The 19,177-nt window shown below is 38.1% G+C and overlaps 1 pseudogene; it reads right to left on the bottom strand.

Annotated features, from left to right (window-relative positions):
* Positions 1 to 18,397: 18,397 nt before the first annotated feature.
* On the bottom strand, positions 18,398 to 18,842 carry LOC116575515 (annotated as a pseudogene).
* Between the last annotated feature and the right edge of the window lie 335 nt (positions 18,843 to 19,177).

Genomic DNA, 19,177 nt, shown 5'->3' with positions numbered 1-19,177 from the left:
TCCTTGTTGATCAGTAAGGATACAATAATATTATCAAAATTAACCTTTTGCATCTATAGAATATTAATATTTTTACCCACATCCACTTTTTGCCTGTTAACATTCTTGTTATGAAAAATTTTTAATTTTTCTATATTCAGCATATAAATAGATGTCATTTTTTCATTTTATAACTTCTAGAATATGGAGTCTTATCTAGGGAGAACTCTGATACTCCATGATTATTATGTGTCAGGATTTAGATTTTCTGCAAGGAAATTTTCTTTTATTATATTGCTTTATATGTTTAAATTTTCCATTGATTTCATCCCATGATCAAGTGAGGTTTATTCCTGGGTTAAAAAGGTGGTTCAATATTCATAAAACAATCAATGGGATACATCACATCAATAAGATAAAGGATAAAAACCATATAATCATTTCAATAGATGCAGAAAAAGCATTTGACAAGGTAAAACATCCATTCATGATAAAAAACAAAACAAAACAAAAAAACCTCTGCAAAGTAGGTCTAGAGGAAGCATATCTCAACCTAATAGAGGCCTTATATGAAAAACCCACACAGCCAACATCATACTCAATCTTGAAAAACCAGGAACTTTTCCCCTAAGGTCAGGTACAAGATAAGGATGTTCACTCCCATCACTCTTATTCAACATGGTACTGGAAGTCCTAGCTACAGCAATTAGACTACATAAAAAATACAAGGGATCTAAAATTATAAGGAAAAAGTAAAACTCTTGCTATTTGCTGATGACACAGTATATGTAGAAAACCCTAAGGATGCCACCAAAAAACACTGCTAGAACTGAAAAATGAATTCAGTATACAAAATCAATGGATACAAAATCAATGTTCAGAAATCTTTTATGTTCTTATACACTAATAGTGAAATAGCAGAAAGTGAAGTTAAGAAAACAATCCCATTTATAATTATACCAAAAACACTAAAATATCTAGGACTAAACTAAACCAAATAAGTGAAAGACCTGTAGTCTGAAAACTGTAAAACACTGAGGAAGGACATTCAAGGTAACACAAAGAAATGGAAAGACATTCCATGCTTATGTGTTGGAAGAACAAATATTATTAAAATGTTTGTGTTACTCAAGGAATCGAATACAATCCCTATCAAAATACCAACAACATTTTTCACAGAACCAGAAAAAATAATCTTAAAATGTGTATGGAACCACAAAAGACCCTGAATAGCCAAACTAACCTTGAAAAAGAAAAACAAAGCTGGAGGTATCAGAATTCTGGACTTGAAGGTATATTGCAAAGCTGTAGTGCTAAAAAAGAATATAGTACTAGCACAAAAATAGACACATAGAACAATGGAACAGAACAGAAAACCCGGAAATGAATCCACACCATATTGTCAATTAATCTTCAACAAAACAGGAAAGAATATGCAATAGGAAAAAGACAGTTTCTTCAACAAATGGTGTTGGGAAAACCGGACAGGCACATGCAAAAGAATGATCTGTACCACTTACTCCACCATACACAATAATTAACTCAAAATGGATGAAATACCTAAATGTGAGACTTGAAACCATAAAAATCCTTGAAGAGACTGCAGGTAGTAATCTCTCTGACATTGGTCATCGTAGCATTTTTCTAGATATATCTCCTGCAGCAAAGGAAATAAAAGCAAAAATAAACTATTGGGACTATATCAAATTAAAAAGTTTCTGCACAGTGAAAGATTAAAGGCAACTTATGGAATGGATGATTTTTCAAATGACGTATCTGATAAAAGATTAGTGTCCAAAATATATGAAGAACTAATACAACTCAACAGTCAGAAATCAAATGATCTAATTAAAAATGATATGAAAAGATATTTCTTCAAAGAAGACATACAGATGATCGACATGAAAAATGCTCAACATCACTCATCATCTAGGACAAGCAAATCAATACTACAATGAGAGATCACCTCACATTTTTCAGAATGGCTAAAATAAAAACACAAGGAACAACAGGTGTTGGTGAGGATGTGGGGAAATGGGAGCCCTCTTGCACTGTTGGTAGAAATGTAAATTGGTATAGCCACTGTGGAAAACAGTATGGAGATGCATCAAAAAGTTAAAAATAGAAGTACCCTATGACCCAGTAATCACACTACTGGGTATTTACTCCCAAAATACAAAATCACTAATGCAAAGGGATACATACACCCTTGTGTTTACTGCAACATTATTTACATTAACCAAACTATGGAATCAGACCAAGTGTCCATTGATAGATGAATGGATAAAGAAGATGTGGCATATATTTACAATGGACTATTATTCAGCCATAAAAAAAGAATGAAATCTTGTCATGGATAGAGCTAGAGAATATAATGCTAAGCAAAATCAGTCAAAGAAAGACAAATATCATATGATCTCACTCATATGTAGATTTAAGAAATGAAACAAATGAGCAAAGAGAAAGAGAGAGTGAGAAACAGACTCTTTATTATAGAGAACAAATTGATGATTACCAGAGGAGAGATGGGTGGGGGTATGGGGGAAACAGGGAACAAATATTAAAGATTACACTTACCATGATAAAAAAAAAAGTAAAGGAAAATAAATGCATACAATAAAAATTTTTTAAATCTATTTTTAATTATTTTTATATATGGTATGAGATGGAATTCATTTACCATTTCTTCATAAAACAACTTGTGGCAGTATCCTTTTTTAATAAAGGTTTTATTTATTTATTTGAGAGAGAATGATAGCTACAGAGAGCAGGAGCAGGGGCAGGGGTTGGGGTGGGTAGGGGCAGAGGGGGAGGGAGAAGCAAGTTCCCTGCTAAGCAGGGAGCCTGATGCAGGGCTCCATCCCAGAAACTGTGGAATCATGACCTGAGCCAACGGCAGGCACTTAACTGACGGAGCCACCTAGATGCCCCAGTTTATCCTTTTCTTCCAAATGCCTTTAATATGTGCATTTTTTATGTCAAAGATCTAATTCTGAATTCTGTATTTGCCTGATATATTTATCTGTTCCTATATTAAGTCCATATTGACTTTATGGATATATAGTATGTTCTAATATCTGGTAAGCAAGTATCCTTTCAATTTCCCCATCTTCATAATCTTATTTTATTTTAAAGATACTTACCGTTCACTGTAACCTTTAAGCATTTTATGCACTTTCAAAGGAGTGAATTGAATTGCTCTTGGAATCTTGAATTGTTCATTGGAATTGCATTGAACTTATATATAACTGTGGAAAATGATAGTTTAAGTTATTAGATTTTCCCATTCAAGAACATATGTTTTTTTTATTTATTCAGATTCATTCTGTTTTTCATCCAGCATAGTTTTTCCATGCAGTCTGTTATTTTCTTGTGAGATATATTTCTTAATCTTTTAGAGATATATTTCTTAATATTTAGTGAGATATATTTCTTAATATTTTACAACCATAATTTGTATGGTTGTAAATAACATACCATTTTTAATTTTCATTTTACACATTTTTGCTAGAGCATAGAAAAGTTGCTAACTTTGGATATGTATCTTGTATTTGTTCTCATTATAAAACTATCTTAAGAATTATAATATCTTCCAGGGAATTTTTATATTTTCTAGGTATGCAATAATATCATCAGCAAGAAGAAACAAATCTATCCCTTATTTTCAAACATGTCAGTTATTGTTTTTTTGTTATATTGCATTTCCTAAATACTGAAAGGCAATTTTAAGTAGTAGTCTCTTTGTAGGTATGTCATGTTTTTTTTTTTAGCTTATTAATTGATCAAAGGGATAGATTTCCTGATATCAAACCACCCTTGCATTTTTAAAAAATAAACCTTACTTGCTCATAACATATTATTCTTATAACACATTGTGAGATTTCATTTACTAAGTATTAGAATTTTTATAGCTTTATTAATTAATGAGGTTGGTATATAGTATTATTTTTATTCCTTTCCAGATCTTTTTTAACTTTCAAATATATGCTATTATTATATTATTATTATATATTATTATTTTATTATTTTAATTGATGTATAGTTGATATATCCAGGTGTGTATGTGTGTGTTTAAAGATATTTATTTATTTATTTATTTGGGAGAGAGAGACAGAGATAGCACAAGCCAGAAGGAAAGGGAGAAGCAGGCTCCTCATGAGCCCCAAGCAGGACTTGATCCCAGGACCCCGGGATCGTGACCTGAGCCAAAGGCAGATGCTTAACCTAATGAGCCACCCAGGCACCCCTGCAGGTGTGTTTTTAATGCTGGTTTTAGCCACAACAGGGTCTTCCATCTGCAATAATTTGGATAATCTTGGAATCTGTTGTTCTTTAAAGTATAGATAAAACTCAACTCTGAAACCATCTGTCTTATGGCCTTTTCTAAATAATAACTGTAACCATGTTTCTAACTTCTACCATGGTACTGAGCCTACTCAACTTTTCCATTTGTTCTAACATCACATTTGACACCCTGACAATATGTTGATAGCGGGGCGCCTGGGTGGCTCAGTGGGTTAAACTTCTGCCTTCAGCTCGGGTCATGACCTCAGGGTCCTGGGATGGAGCCCTGCATCAGGCTGTCTCCTCGGCGGGGAGCCTGCTTCTCTCTCTCTCTGTGCCTGCCTCTCTACCTACTTGTGATCTCTCTGTCAAATAAATAAATAAAAATCTTAAAAAAAATATGTTGATAGGCAAACATACAATTTCTCCCAAACTTTCATTTCTTTTAATGAGATGTGTTATGGCTCTTTGTCTCCTTTCTCATTTCCAGTCTTCTCTCTTTGCTCTCTATTTTTTCTGTTCTCAAGATTGCAAAGATTTACTCTATTTTATTAGTCTTCTCTTTTCTCTATGATTACAGATGTTTTAAATGATAGTGTTCCTGATACACCACTTTCACCCTGTTCCATGTTTTTTTTGTTATTTTGTTTTACTTAGTATTCTATCCATCAGGGTTTTTTGTTTGTTTGTTTGTTTGTTTGTTTGTTTTAGGATTTTATTTATTTGAGGGAGAGAGAGAGAGAGAGCATGAGCAAGAGAGTATGAGCAAGGGGAAAGGGTGTTGCAGAGGGAGAGGGAGAAGCAGACTTCTGGATGAGCAGGGAGTCGACGTGGGATTCCATCCCGGGATCCTGGCCCAAGCCAAAGGCAGACATTTAACTGACTGGGCACCCAGGCTCCCCTATCCATCAGTTTTTAAATAATAAGTAATTTTTTCTTCTGTTGTTTGATTGGAAAATACTAAATTCTAAGTATTTAATATATTTCAGTCACCTTTTGTATTCATTTAAAAAATTTCTTTATATTATGATAGAGAAAATGTTCTTAAACATCTACTTTAAAAAAATTAGTTTTGGGATCAAGTACAGATCTTTCTTTTTAAATTAATTTTAACTTTTGTCTTTATTAATCATGATATTCTGATATCAGACATATCAAAATATTAAAAATATTAAAGCCAATCCCTCCATTTATATGGATTATTTATTAAAATTATTATTCTTTAGCTGTTTTTTATCTGCATTGATCATAGTTGTTCTTCCTTTTTAGCCTTGAAAACTTTCTTTTTAATGATTTTATTTATTTATTTGAGGGAGAGAGCACATGTGCAAATGTAGGAGGGGTGGGGGGAGGGGCAGAGGCAGAGGGAGAAGCAGACTCTCTGCTGAGCAGGAGCCAGGGGCTCCATTCTGAGACCCTGGGATCATGGTCGACCCGAAGCCACTAACTAAGCCTCATTTGACTGAGCCACCAAGGCACCCACCCTTGAAAACTTTTGAAATAATTTTTTAATAGCTACCCCATAGGATTGTGTTATAATGAACTTCTTTCCTATCCTTTTTATAACATAGACTATTTTCCTTTTTATTATTCTTCTCCCCTAATTTTTCCCTCTAATCAGTGAGAAATTTAAAAAGTTTCACCCAGTTTTCTCCCTTATTGAAATTCCTGTGTTTTGCTAGGATAAATCTGCACTTAATAGAACTTATCTTCCATTTCAAAAGTTTTTCTTATGCTCATACATTTCCAGAAAGTTTATACTTATTAAGTCATATATATTCATTACTCCCAACTTTTTATTCTTCTGAGGATTTGTACTGGTATCAAGGTCCCTGGAATGTGGCCTCATTTGTTGTTTGATTTAAGTCAACTGTTTGTCCTCAAATGGGCAACTTAGTAGTCAAAATACTTAAATATCTTTAAATATAGATAGATAATAGGTAGAAAAATAAAGTCAATTATTTGACCTTAAATAAGCACTTGGTAGTATACTCTCAAAGTTCTTGAATTATTTTATTATTTTTTTTAATTTAATTTAATTTTTTTTTAGTGTTCCAAGATTCATTGTTTATGTGCCACTCCCAGTGCTCCATGCAATCCACGCCCTCCTTAACATCCACCACCTGGATATTAAGGAGGGCAACCTTCCACCCCCCTCCCCTCCAAAACCCTCAGTTTGATTCTCAGAGTCCACAGTCTCTCGTGGTTCATCTCCCCCTCCGATTTCCCCTAACTCACTTCTCCTTTCCTTCTCCCAATGTCCTCTGTGTTATTCCTTGCACTTCACAAGTAAGTGAAACCACATGATAATTGATTCTTTCTGCTTGACTTATTTCACTCAGCATAATCTCCTCCAGTCCCATCCATGTTGATACGAAAGTTGGACATACATTCTTTTTGATGGAGGCATAATACTCCACTGTGTATATGGACCATATCATTTTTTTTTCTTATGTCTTTTTTTAAAATTTATTTTTTATTTTCAGCATAACAGTATTCATTATTTTTGCACCACACCCAGTGCTCCATGCAATCCGTGCCGTCTATAATACCACTACCTGGTACCCCAACCTCCCACCCCCTGCCCCTTCAAAACCCTCAGATTGTTTTTTAGAGTCCATAGTCTCTCATGGTTCACCTCCCCTTCCAATTTCCCCCAACTCCCTTCTCCTCTCTAACTCCCCATGTCCTCCATGCTATTTGTTATGCTCCACAAATAAGTGAAACTATATGATAATTGACTCTCTCTGCTTGACTGATTTCACTCAGCATAATCTCTTCCAGTCCCATCCATGTTGCTACAAAAGTTGGGTATTCGTCCTTTCTGATGGAGGCCTAATACTCCATAGTGTATATGGACCACATCTTCCTTATCCATTCATCCGTTGAAGGACATCTTGGTTCTTTCCACGTTTGGCGACCGTGGCCATTGCTGCTATAAACATTGGGGTACAGATGGCCCTTCTTTTCACTACATCTGTATCTTTGGGGTAAATACCCAGTAGTGCAATGGCAGGGTCATAGGGAAGTTCTATTTTTAATTTCTTGAGGAATCTCCACACTGTTCTCCAAAGAGGCTGCACCAACTTGCATTCCCACCAACAGTGTAAGAGGGTTCCCCTTTCTCCACATCCTCTCCAACACATTTTGTTTCCTGTCTTGCTAATTTTGGCCATTCTAACTGGCGTAAGGTGATATCTCAATGTAGTTTTTTTTTTTTTTATGATTTTATCTTTTTTTTTTTTTATTTCCAGCATAACAGTATTCATTATTTTTGCACCACACCCCGTGCTCCATGCAATCCGTGCCCTCTATAATACCCACCACCTGGTACCCCAACCTCCCACCCCCCGTCCCTTCAAAACCCTCAGATTGTTTTTCAAAGTCCATAGTCTCTCATGGTTCACCTCCCCTTCCAATTTCCCCCAACTCCCTTCTCCACTCTAAGTCCCCATGTCCTCCATGCTATTTGTTATGCTCCACAAATAAGTGAAACCATATGATAATTGACTCTCTCTGCTTGACTTATTTCACTCAGCATAATCTCTTCCAGTCCCGTCCATGTTGCTACAAAAGTTGGGTATTCATCCTTTCTGATGGAGGCATAATACTCTATCCCCAGGGGTACAGGTCTGTGAATCACCAGGTTTACACACTTCACAGCACTCACCAAAGCACATACCCTCCCCAATGTCCATAATCCCACCCCCTTCTCCCAAACCCCCTCCCCCCAGCAACCCTCAGTTTGTTTTGTGAGATTAAAAGTCACTTATGGTTTGTCTCCCTCCCAAAATCCTTGAGGAGAACACAGGCAGCAACCTCTTTGACCTCAACCGCAGCAACATCTTCCTAGGAACAACGCAAAAGGCAAGGGAAGCAAGGGCAAAAATGAACTATTGGGATTTCATCAAGATCAAAAGCTTTTGCACAGCAAAGGAAACAGTTAACAAAATCAAAAGACAACTGACAGAATGGGAGAAGATATTTGCAAATGACATATCAGATAAAGGACTAGTGTCCAGAATCTATAAAGAACTTAGCAAACTCAACACCCAAAGAACAAATAATCCAATCAAGAAATGGGCAGAGGACATGAACAGACATTTCTGCAAAGAAGACATCCAGATGGCCAACAGACACATGAAAAAGTGCTCCATATCACTCGGCATCAGGGAAATACAAATCAAAACCACAATGAGATATCACCTCACACCAGTCAGAATGGCTAAAATCAACAAGTCAGGAAATGACAGATGCTGGCGAGGATGCGGAGAAAGGGGAACCCTCCTACACTGTTGGTGGGAATGCAAGCTGGTGCAGCCACTCTGGAAAACAGCATGGAGGTTCCTCAAAATGTTGAAAATAGAACTGCCCTATGACCCAGCAATTGCACTATTGGGTATTTACCCTAAGGATACAAACGTAGTGATCCAAAGGGGCACGTGCACCCGAATGTTTATAGCAGCAATGTCCACAATAGCCAAACTATGGAAAGAACCTAGATGTCCATCAACAGATGAATGGATCAAGAAGATGTGGTATATATACACAATGGAATACTATGCAGCCATCAAAAGAAATGAAATCTTGCCATTTGTGACAACATGGATGGAACTAGAGCGTATCATGCTTAGCGAAATAAGTCAAGCAGAGAAAGACAACTATCATATGATCTCCCTGATATGAGGAAGTGGTGATGCAACATGGGGGCTTAAGTGGGTAGGAGAAGAATCAATGTAGTTTTAATTTGAATCGCCCTGATGGCTAGTGATGATAAACATTTTTTCATGTGTCTGATAGCCATTAGTATGTCTTTATTGGAGAAGTGTCCGTTCATATCTTCTGCCCATTTTTTGATATGATTGTCTGTTTTGTGTGTGTTGAGTTTGAGGAGTTCATTATAGATCCTGGATATCAACCTTTTTTCTGTACTGTCATTTGCAAATATCTTCTCCCATTCTGTGGTTGCCTCTTTGTTTTCTTGACTGTTTCCATTGAATAATCTCAGTCTTTTGGTATCGGTTGAGTCCTGATTTGTGACCCAGTATGTGGTCTATTCTTGAAAAGGTTCCATGTGCACTTGAGAAGAATGAGTATTCTGTTGTTTTAGGGTGGAATGTTCTGTATATATCTATGAGGTCCATCTGGTCCAATGTGTCATTCAATGCTCTTGTTTCTTTATTGATTTTCTGCTTCGATGATCTGTCTATTTCTGAAAGAGGCGTGTTAAGATCTCCAATGATTAGTGTATTCATATCAATATGACTATTTATCTTGATTAACAGTTTTCTTATGTAATTGGCTGCTCCCATATTGGGGGCATAGATATTTACAATTGTTAGATCATCTTGGTGGATAGTCCCTTTAAGAATGATGTACTGTCCTTCTGTATCTCTGACTACAGTCTTTAGTTTAAAATCTAATTTGTCTGATATGAGAATCGCTACCCCAGCCTTCTTTTGAGGCACACTGGCATGAAAGATGCTTCTCCATCCCTTCACTTTCAGTCTGGGTGTATCTTTAGGTTCAAAATGGGTCTCTTGTAGATAACATATGGATGGGTCCTGTCGTTTTATCCAGTCTGTAACCCTGTGCCATTTTATGGGTGCATTTAGGCCATTTACATTGAGGGTGATTATTGATAGATATGTTTTTATTGACATTGTGTAAGCTTTGAAGTCTTTCTTTCTGTGGATTGTCTCTATATTTCTGTTCAATGCTATTCTTGGGCTTTTTCCTCCTTTATAAAAGCCCCCTTAATATTTCCTGCAGTTTCAACTTGGTGGTTGCATAGTCTTTTAAGCCTTGCCGGTCTTGGAAACTCTTTATCTCTCCATCCATTTTGAATGTCAGTCTTGCTGGATAAAGTATTCTTGGCTGCATGTTCTTCTCATTCAGTGCCTGAATATATCTTGCCAGCCCTTTCTGGCTTGCCAGGTCTCTGTGGACAGGTCTTATGTTATTCTGATTTGCTTTCCTCTGTACATAAGGATCTTCTTTGTCCTAGATGCTTTCAAGAAGTTCTGCCTACAATTATAATTCTTCATTCTTACTATTAGGTGTCTTGAGGACTTTTGAGAATCTGTAATCTTGGGGGGAAACCTTTCGGCCTCTAGTACATGAACGCTGGTTCCAGTCACGAGATTTGGAAAATTTTCATGAAGAACTTGTTCCACTATATCTTCTAGACTTCTTTCTTTCTCCTCCCCTTCAGGGATTCCAATAATTCTGACGTTGGAACATTTCATGGCATCATTTATTTCCCTGATTCTGTTTTCGTGGCTTCTAAGCTGTTTGTTCCAGGCTTCCTCCTGTTCCTTTCTCTCTATCTGTTTGTCCTCCAGATCACTAATTCTATCTTCTGTCTCAGTTACTCTGCCCACTGGCGTCTTCTGCTCCAGTAGAGATCCAGACATGTATAATTCTGATCTCGGGCTGATTTCGTGGGTGATTGGAGTTCTTTGGAAGGTAATCAGCTCACTTTAGGGTACAGGTTGAAAGGGTGCCTCCTCCTACTTCCCCGCCATCTTGTGTCCCTAGTTCTTGAATAATTTTAAATAGATGATAGACAGAGGCATAAATAATGATAACAGCATTGATATACATGGAGACATAGATCTCTTTATCTATCTATCAAAATTTACCATTTATCAAATGTATTTTGATACATCGACCTGTATTTCAATTAATATACTAAAATTTTTTATTCAAAAACCATAGTTTCTAGCTTTATGAGGTCTTTTTAGTGCTTTTTTAGAGCCCTCGAGTGCTTTTCCTTTGTTTATCTGTACCTATGTTCTTGCTCTAGTTCTTCCAGAAGTTCAGTTTCATGAAGTATGACAGGATTCTTCAACCTACTTCATCTCCAACCACACCACAGCTCTATCCACAAGAATGTGGTCTGGCTTCATGTTCATTAAGGCAGCCACATAATGGTTTGATATCACTTCATTTTCTAAAGTCTGGGGTTTTCCACTATATAAGATAACATCATATGTGAAAAAACACCCCAGGAAATACTGTGCTGCCCATTCTTAATCTACCTTCTTTTTAGTCAGTTATCATCAAGGGTTCAAAACACCAAGGGTTCCAGTTCTAATGGGGTTGCTATACTGTATGAGAGCTAAATAGGATATCTGGGATAATATTTGTGAAGGTTTCATCACCATGCCTGGCACAGAAATGTGTGAAGCAAATGTCCTTGCTCTCCCAACTTTCTTTCCTCTGAAAAAAGATTGATTGTATCAGTAGGTCATGAAATATTTTAATCTGTGGAATGACTAGTGCAAATTTGTTTTTTAAAAGCTTACTCAAGTAGAAGTGTGAAGGGCAAGACTCTGCCTAAGGGACAAGTCACTTAAGACAAAAGAGGAAACGTAGTAGAGGAGCATGAGGCTGTAGACATAGAAGTCAAAAATTTAAGCTACAAATAAATATTATATGTTTCTTAAAATGATTATATAGATAACAATGAGGTAGTGAAGTTCTTTAAGTTTGAAGGAAAATGATCAAAACTGTATTTTAGGGACATGCTGTTAATTTAATATAAGGAAGATACCAAAGAATTGGAACTAAAGCAATAAGATGTTAGAATTTAATTGTTTGGATGATAAATGCTTAAAGCCTGATTTACAGTGATGAAACTGGCAGTGATAATCATGGTGTTTAGTAAAGTTAACCCTACGGAACACTTGGTCTATGCCACAATGTCAGGCACTGCTTTAAAAGTTATTTGTTTTATTTTATTATTTACTTGAGAGAGAGAATTAGAAAGAGAGCATGAGAGAGGGGAGGGGCAAAGGGAGAGGCAGACTCATCATTGAGCAGGGAGCCTGATGAAGGACTCGGTCCTGGGACTCCAGGATCATGACCTGAGCCAAAGGCAGACAGTTAACCCACTGAGCCACCCAGGTGCCTCTAAAAATGCATTTAATTTGCACAACAGCACTGAATACTCTTGGTGCTGCTATTATCCTCATTTGGCAGAAGATAAATAATGAAGTTAAATGTCTAAGTTGACAAGTAACAGAGCAACCAGGCTGGATTCAAATCCAGGCTAGCTCCAAACTCTGTGCATAGTAACTCTATAGCTGGTAAAACATTGGAAAGAGAAAATGACTGACTGGATGTCTGTGACCCAAGACCAGGGACATGCAACCCAGAGATTTCTAGTCTGGGGGGCACTGGAAAGAAGTCCTCGGGATTTTGCTTTTTAGAATTATGATAACGTTCTCCTTCTCCTCTTAGCTTAAGCTTATTCTTCTCACAGTATGGACCCGCTTAACTTTTCTCTGTACTGTAATAACACTGCATCTGAAAGATATGTCCCACTTATTTTAAAATATTCTGATTTTGTTCAATCTGGCTGAATCCCTACACTTGCTGGGGTTTTTGAGAACTCCATTGTTAGTCATTTTGGAAATCCCCCCCCTCCCCGCATCATATAGGTCCCAGGAAAATGAAGAAGGAACTTGTTTTCCAGTCCACTGTGGACTCTTTGATCATCTTTCTTTCTTCCATCCTCAATTGCCGTCAGTCATGCTCTATTTGATGTTCACTATCCAGCACTGATACAGAAGGCCACCAATGTACCCAAAGCAAATGCATGTAAGAGTAACATGTTTATATGTGTCCCTACCACTATTCCCACACAAATTTTACTTCTGGATCCCTGAGTTTTAGGGGCCTGCTATTCTTCCACCTGGGGAGTCTCCAAGTACCCTGTTCTTATCTTTTCCAAGGAAACTTCTTTTCTTTCCTTTAGCTCTCAGTCCATGGCCTCCCCATCAGCTTCCTTCCTCAGAGAACCTAGCTTAATTTTCCCATAGGTCTTGGGTCAACATAGTCAGCAGGGCAGATATAGTTCACTGATGTGCTTCATTGGTCAATAATGTGCTAGTCTCCTTGTTACTATCAGTTCCCCACAATTACAAATGTGGATATTTCATATAAAAACCTAGGGCCCCTGTTCACAACTAGAAACATAGACTGGTGATTTCAGGGTTATCTTTCTTGATTATAGAGTTTGAACAGCCTACACAAACAACCCTCCTTACTGCCCTGACATGAGGATCAGTCAGTTCTCTTTTTCATTTGACCTCTGAAAATGTTCAGTGTATCTTCAGGCCTAAAGCGACTCCAAGTGAGCAAAGCTTGGACTGTTAAGATATAAAGCTAAGTCTCTGAGAAAATAACTCTTATTCTTTTTTAATGAGCCTGAAACTAAGAAAATATAAGCACATTTATTTTCTCATTCAGATTATTCTGCCATATTAACTTCTTTTTTTTTCCCAGCAAAACATTTTATTTTTTTAATTTGTTTTAATTTTTTTTTCACTGTTCCAAAATTCATTGTTCATGCACTGCACCCAGTGCTTCACGTAGTACCTGCCCTCCTTAATACCCACCACCAGACTCACCCAATCCCCCACCTCCTCCCTCCAAAACCCTCAGTTTGTTTCTCAGAGTCCACGGTCTCTTATGGTTTGTCTCCCCCTCCGATTTCCCCCAACTCACTTCTCCTCTCCATCTCCCAATGTCCTCTGTGTTATTCCTTGTGTTCCACAAGTAAGTGAAACCATATGATAATTGACTTTCTCTGCTTGACTTATTTCACTCAGCATAATCTCCTCCAGTCCTGCCGATGTTGATACAAATGTTACGTATCCATCCTTTCTGATGGAGGCCATATCATGTATGGACCATATCTTCTTTATCCATTCGTCCACTGAAGGGCATCTTGGTTCTTTCCACAGGTTGGTGACTGTGGCCATTGCTGCTATGAACACTGGGGTACAGATGGCCCTTCTTTTAACTGATGCCATATTAGCTTCTTTGTGGACTCCTGCAATGATTATGTTCTGTCATCTCAACCACTGATGCTCCTACAATGAGCTAGAGTGATGGTGTTACTTACAACACCCCAGTGAACAAGGACTACATCCTGTAAGTCAGAAGACCTGTGAATTGTCTGCAGAAGACTGACTAGATAGGGGTCTGCTTAAAGAGGTAATATGCTAATGTGATTAATTGGATTCCAATAGAATCATCATTACTCAGGCAAAGCTGAAATGTCCATATTACTGAGGGAATATTTTTCATACAGTAATCTAATAGGTTCTAAATTGGTCACACTATTTCCAGTATATCTTGAAAACACACTTGAAATGCCTTTTCTGATAGGGAACTTATATTTACAATTCAGTAATTGGTGAGAAGGAAAAATAATTGAAGGAATGAAGCAAGAATGAAGAAGCTTCAGTGGGGACAGCTCTCTGGTATGGTTTTCATGTCCCCTGTAAGGGCCACATGGCCTATTTCCTACAGTAAAGTAACTGATTATATGAACCCTATTGTTACATGAACTCTGCTTTCTCATGTCTTCCAGCTAATTTTACTGAGTTCTTCCTGTTTTTGTCAAGTGGTGCTTTGAAAGTGGAATCTTGGAAAATTTCAGTATAGATGTTTTAAAAGATAGTAAGTATACCAACACTAGCAATTGGCTTTATTCAAAGAAGTTACAGTCTCTCAACTCATTGTGTAATAAAAGAGCAACAAATTGAAATATGATCATTGCCTGGCGTGATTAACGATGTCTACATTGGTCATTCTGAATTTATGGGAGCGTGACAAACTCCTTGTAATTGAAAGAATTTTCTTCACCCCTACAATAACACAATTATAATTTTAGTAATCAATGATAGAGAAAATATATAATAATAAGGAGTTATTATGAATTCATTAATATTTAGCAGAGTAGCGCAGCAGAAACGTGCTGGGCCCATGAATTCATTAATATTTAAGACTTTTGTAAATTATAACTGTGTATTACTTCATTGGTCAAATAATGTTTGAAAATAAATTATCAGACACTGTTTGGTCTACCTAAACACTTTTAGAACCTTAGAGTAATTTTGTGACATCTCCTTCTCACCAGGAGTCCGTAAATCATAAATTAGTAGCCAACAATTTACGTAGAGCATACTTAGAGAGTTGAACTGTGTAAATTAGTCTTATTACCCAAATCAGAGTATGAGTGTGTGTGGGGAGGGGGTATAACCCTATTATAGGATGCACAACTCTGGAAGAACCTTTCAAGCAGCCAGCCATTACTTGTCAGTTTTGAGCAAATTTGGCAAATTGTCAGTAACCCACCAAAGCTCTCTTCTTGACATATTTCCAATCTGAACAGATTGTGAGTAGAGTTGCTTTAATTCAGCCTGTCACAGGGCTCACTACTGTAAATCAAAGAGAGGCACAGCCTGAGATCACATGTGGGGGAAAAATGACGTACTTTGTAAAGGTGTGCTTGCTAAGAAAATATATATCAGCAGTTTTACAGACCTACCACTAACATTACAATCCATAGGTACTAAAAGCAGGAAAAAAAAACAAATACAAATAAAATGCTACTGTTTCTATTAGTGTCAAAAGTACATCTGTAAAAGTCTCTTGTCAGATCAAGGAGAAACAGTGGTTTTTTGTTTGTTTGTTTTTAGATATTACTTCCAAATATATTAATCAACAACAAAAACACCTCTATGTATGTACTTTACTCTCTGATTTTTTTTTAATTTTTTATTTTTTATAAACATATATTTTTATCCCCAGGGGTACAGGTCTGTGAATCACCAGGTTTACACACTTCACTCTCTGATTTTTAGCTGAGATATTTTTCTCTTTTTTAGGAAATTGACAACTAGTGGACATACAATGTTACATTGGTCTCAGGTGTACAGTGTAGTGTTTCGACAAGTCGGTGTCATGCTATGCTCCCCACAAGTGTAGCTACCATCTGTCACCATACAGAACTATGATAGTCACATTGACTATATTCCCTGTGCTGTATACCATGACTTACTCATTCCATAACTGGAAACCTGTGCCTCCCACTCCCCTTCACTCGTTTGGCCCATCCCTCCACCCTCCTCCCCTCTGGCCACCATCAGTTCATTTTCTCTATTTATGGGTCTGTTTCAGTATTTTTGTGTTTGTTTGCTCATTTGTTAGCTGACATTTTTTTAATTTTAGGACTTTAAAAATAAGTGAATCCTCTTTATTGCACATTTATAACTTGGAGTTATTAGATTGTGGAGCTAGACCTGGGGTCAGAATTTTTAGTAACACACAGAAAGTATCTGGGTTTATTTTATTTTTTAAAAGATTTTATTTATTTATTTGACAGAGAGCAAGAGAGCACAAGCAAGAGAAGTGGCAGAGGAAGAGGGAGTAGCAGGCTCCCCACTGAGCAAGGAGCCCAACATGGGGCTCGATCCCGGGACCCCAAGATCATGGCCTGAGCCAAAGGTAGACACCTAACTGACTCAGCCACCTAGGCGGCCAAGTATCTGGGTTTGTTTGTTTGTTTGTTTGTTTTTTTAATTGTTAAGAATACTACTTTATTATGCAGGCTATTTGATAATTAGATATATTTTCATTTACATTAAAAATCAGTAGTTGGGTATAGAGTTCTATGATTTTCAATACACATATAGATTTGTATAATGACTACCACAAACAGGTTGGAAGAGTTCCATCACCCCATAAAACTTCACTGTGCTTTTCTCTTGTGGTGAAACCCTCCTGCACTCCTAATCCTGGTAACTATTGATCTATTTTCAGTTTCTACAGCTTTAACCTCTCCAGAATGTTATATAAATGGAATCCTACAGGAAGCAAACTTTCAAGACTGGATTTTTTCATCTGCTGTATAGATTTAACATCATTCATGTTGTTGCATGTATCAGTGGGTCGTTCTTTTTCATTGCTAAATAGTATTCTGTTGCATTGACATACCACTTTTATCCATTCACCTACTGAAGTGTTTTTTTGGTTGTCTCTATTTCTAGTGATTATGGATAAGACCCTATAAATATTCATACATGATATTTCGTGTGAGGATTAATTTTTATTTCTCTAGAGTAATTACCTAAGAATGAGATTGCTATAAGCTACGGCAGCATGTTTAACATCTTATGAAACTGCCTAACTGTTTTGCAGAATGACGATAACATTTTGTAAACTGACAAGCAAAGAATAAGAGTTTCTCCTGCTCTGCATCTTTGCCATCACGTGGTATTGTCACATTTTATTTTTCTTTCCCATTTTAGTAAGTATAGAGTGGAATCTCCTTGTGGTTCTCATTTGCTTTTCCATAATTGCTAATGATAGTGATCATTTTTGATGTGTTTATTTTCCCTTTTGAATAGTTTCTTTGATGAAGAGTCTGTTCTGACTTTGGTCCATTTTTAAAGTGGGTTCTTTTCTTCCTTATTGCTGGGTTTTCACAGCACTTTCGATACATTATGGATATAAGTCCTTTGTCAAATATATAATTTTTTATTTTCTATTTTATTTTTATTTTCAGATGAGTACATTTCCTTTATTGAAGGCAAAAAAGCCCCCAAACTCCAAAAATGTAAAATCCCAGGGTGCTAGAAATACAAACTCAGCTCATTCAGAATAAAGCTCCTCCAGGCATGCCTGTTTAGCTCGGTTGGTCAAGCATCTGCTTCCACTCAGGTAATGGTCCCAGAGTCTTGGGAACGAGGCCTATGTTGGGCTCTCTGCTCAGCTGGGAGTCTGCTTCTCCTTCTTTCTGCCTGCCATTCCCCATTCCCCCGGCTTGTGTTCTCTCCCCATCAAATAAATAAATAATATCTTTAAAATAATAAACAAAAACACAATCAAGCTTGTCCAGACTCTGTTCACAAACGCTAGTGAGGTGCATGTCAGCACCAAGTAGGGGAGACCGGGACAGAAGTGAGGCCAAGAGAAAGGATGGGAAGAGGGTTCCCAGAGGTCCCCTAGGGATCACCCTCCACCTTCCCAGGGACACTGAAGACCTGCTATACCCTAACCTTTTGACCCCCACCCCATCCCTGGCAAGGGCTTGGACGGCCAGTCTCAAATGGTTCTGTCCTCCCCTGCTCCATGCTCACTGGCCCAGGCTTCCAGCTACTCTTCTCTTCCTCCACCCTCTTCTCTGTGACTCGTGGTAGGTTAGGGCTCTGTGTGAGCCATGGTGAAGCTGGAGGCCCATGGAGGCAGGGTGGAGTTGGGGTGAAGACAGAAGAAGCGCTGTCCAAGGATCCCCTCTTCACAGGATCCCAAACTGTACAACCAGCTCCTCTTTTCATCCTGTCCGATCTGAGAAAGTGTACTGTGGCATCAGCAGCTCTCCTGTGGACCTGCTGTAAGTCGGAGGGGGGAAGGGTTTGCTGGCCGGCATTTGGTGGGACTGGCTGGTGAGAGATGGTGGGGCAGCAGCTTCTTCCAGTGAGTCAGACTGCTGCTCAGCACAGCCAAGTGTGTGCTGTACTGCTTCGCTGGCTTCATGTGCTCATGCTGCTCCATGCCCTGAAAGTCCACAGCAGACATGCCAGTGATGTTGCTGGCTGTCTTAGCAAGGCTGGAGGAGAGCAGGGCTTGCTCATCTGTGGGAGTGGGAGGCAGGCTATGGTAGTTACTCTCAGCTGCATTGAGAGCTTTGGTGGGGGGCTGCCAGGGTCCAGCAGCAGCTTCCGTTCCTCTAAGTCCTTGTTTGAGTCCCCGTTCTGGCTGCTGTATCAACATCCCATGGCTGGGGTCGGGGAGGGCAGAGGACTTGCCGGGGAGGGACAACATCTGTGAGGAGCCCTTCTAGTCACATGACCTGTGGCTACAATCCAGCAAGCAGTCACCTACCTCAAATACACAATTTTTAAAAAATTATTTATTGGGGTGCCTGGGTGGCTCAGTGGGTTAAAGCCTCTGCCTTCAGCTCGGGTCATGGTCCCAAGGTCCTGGGATCGAACCCCACATCAGGCTCTCTGCTCCGCAGAGAGTCTGCTTCCTCCTCTCTCTGCCTGCCTCTCTGCCTACTTGTGATCTTTGTCTGTCAAATAAATAAATAAAATCTTTGAAAAATAAAAAA

The sequence above is a fragment of the Mustela erminea genome, chromosome 16, assembly GCF_009829155.1.
Source record: "Mustela erminea isolate mMusErm1 chromosome 16, mMusErm1.Pri, whole genome shotgun sequence".
Taxonomy (NCBI): Eukaryota; Metazoa; Chordata; class Mammalia; order Carnivora; family Mustelidae; genus Mustela; species Mustela erminea.
This window is presented reverse-complemented; position numbering and strand designations above follow the sequence as displayed.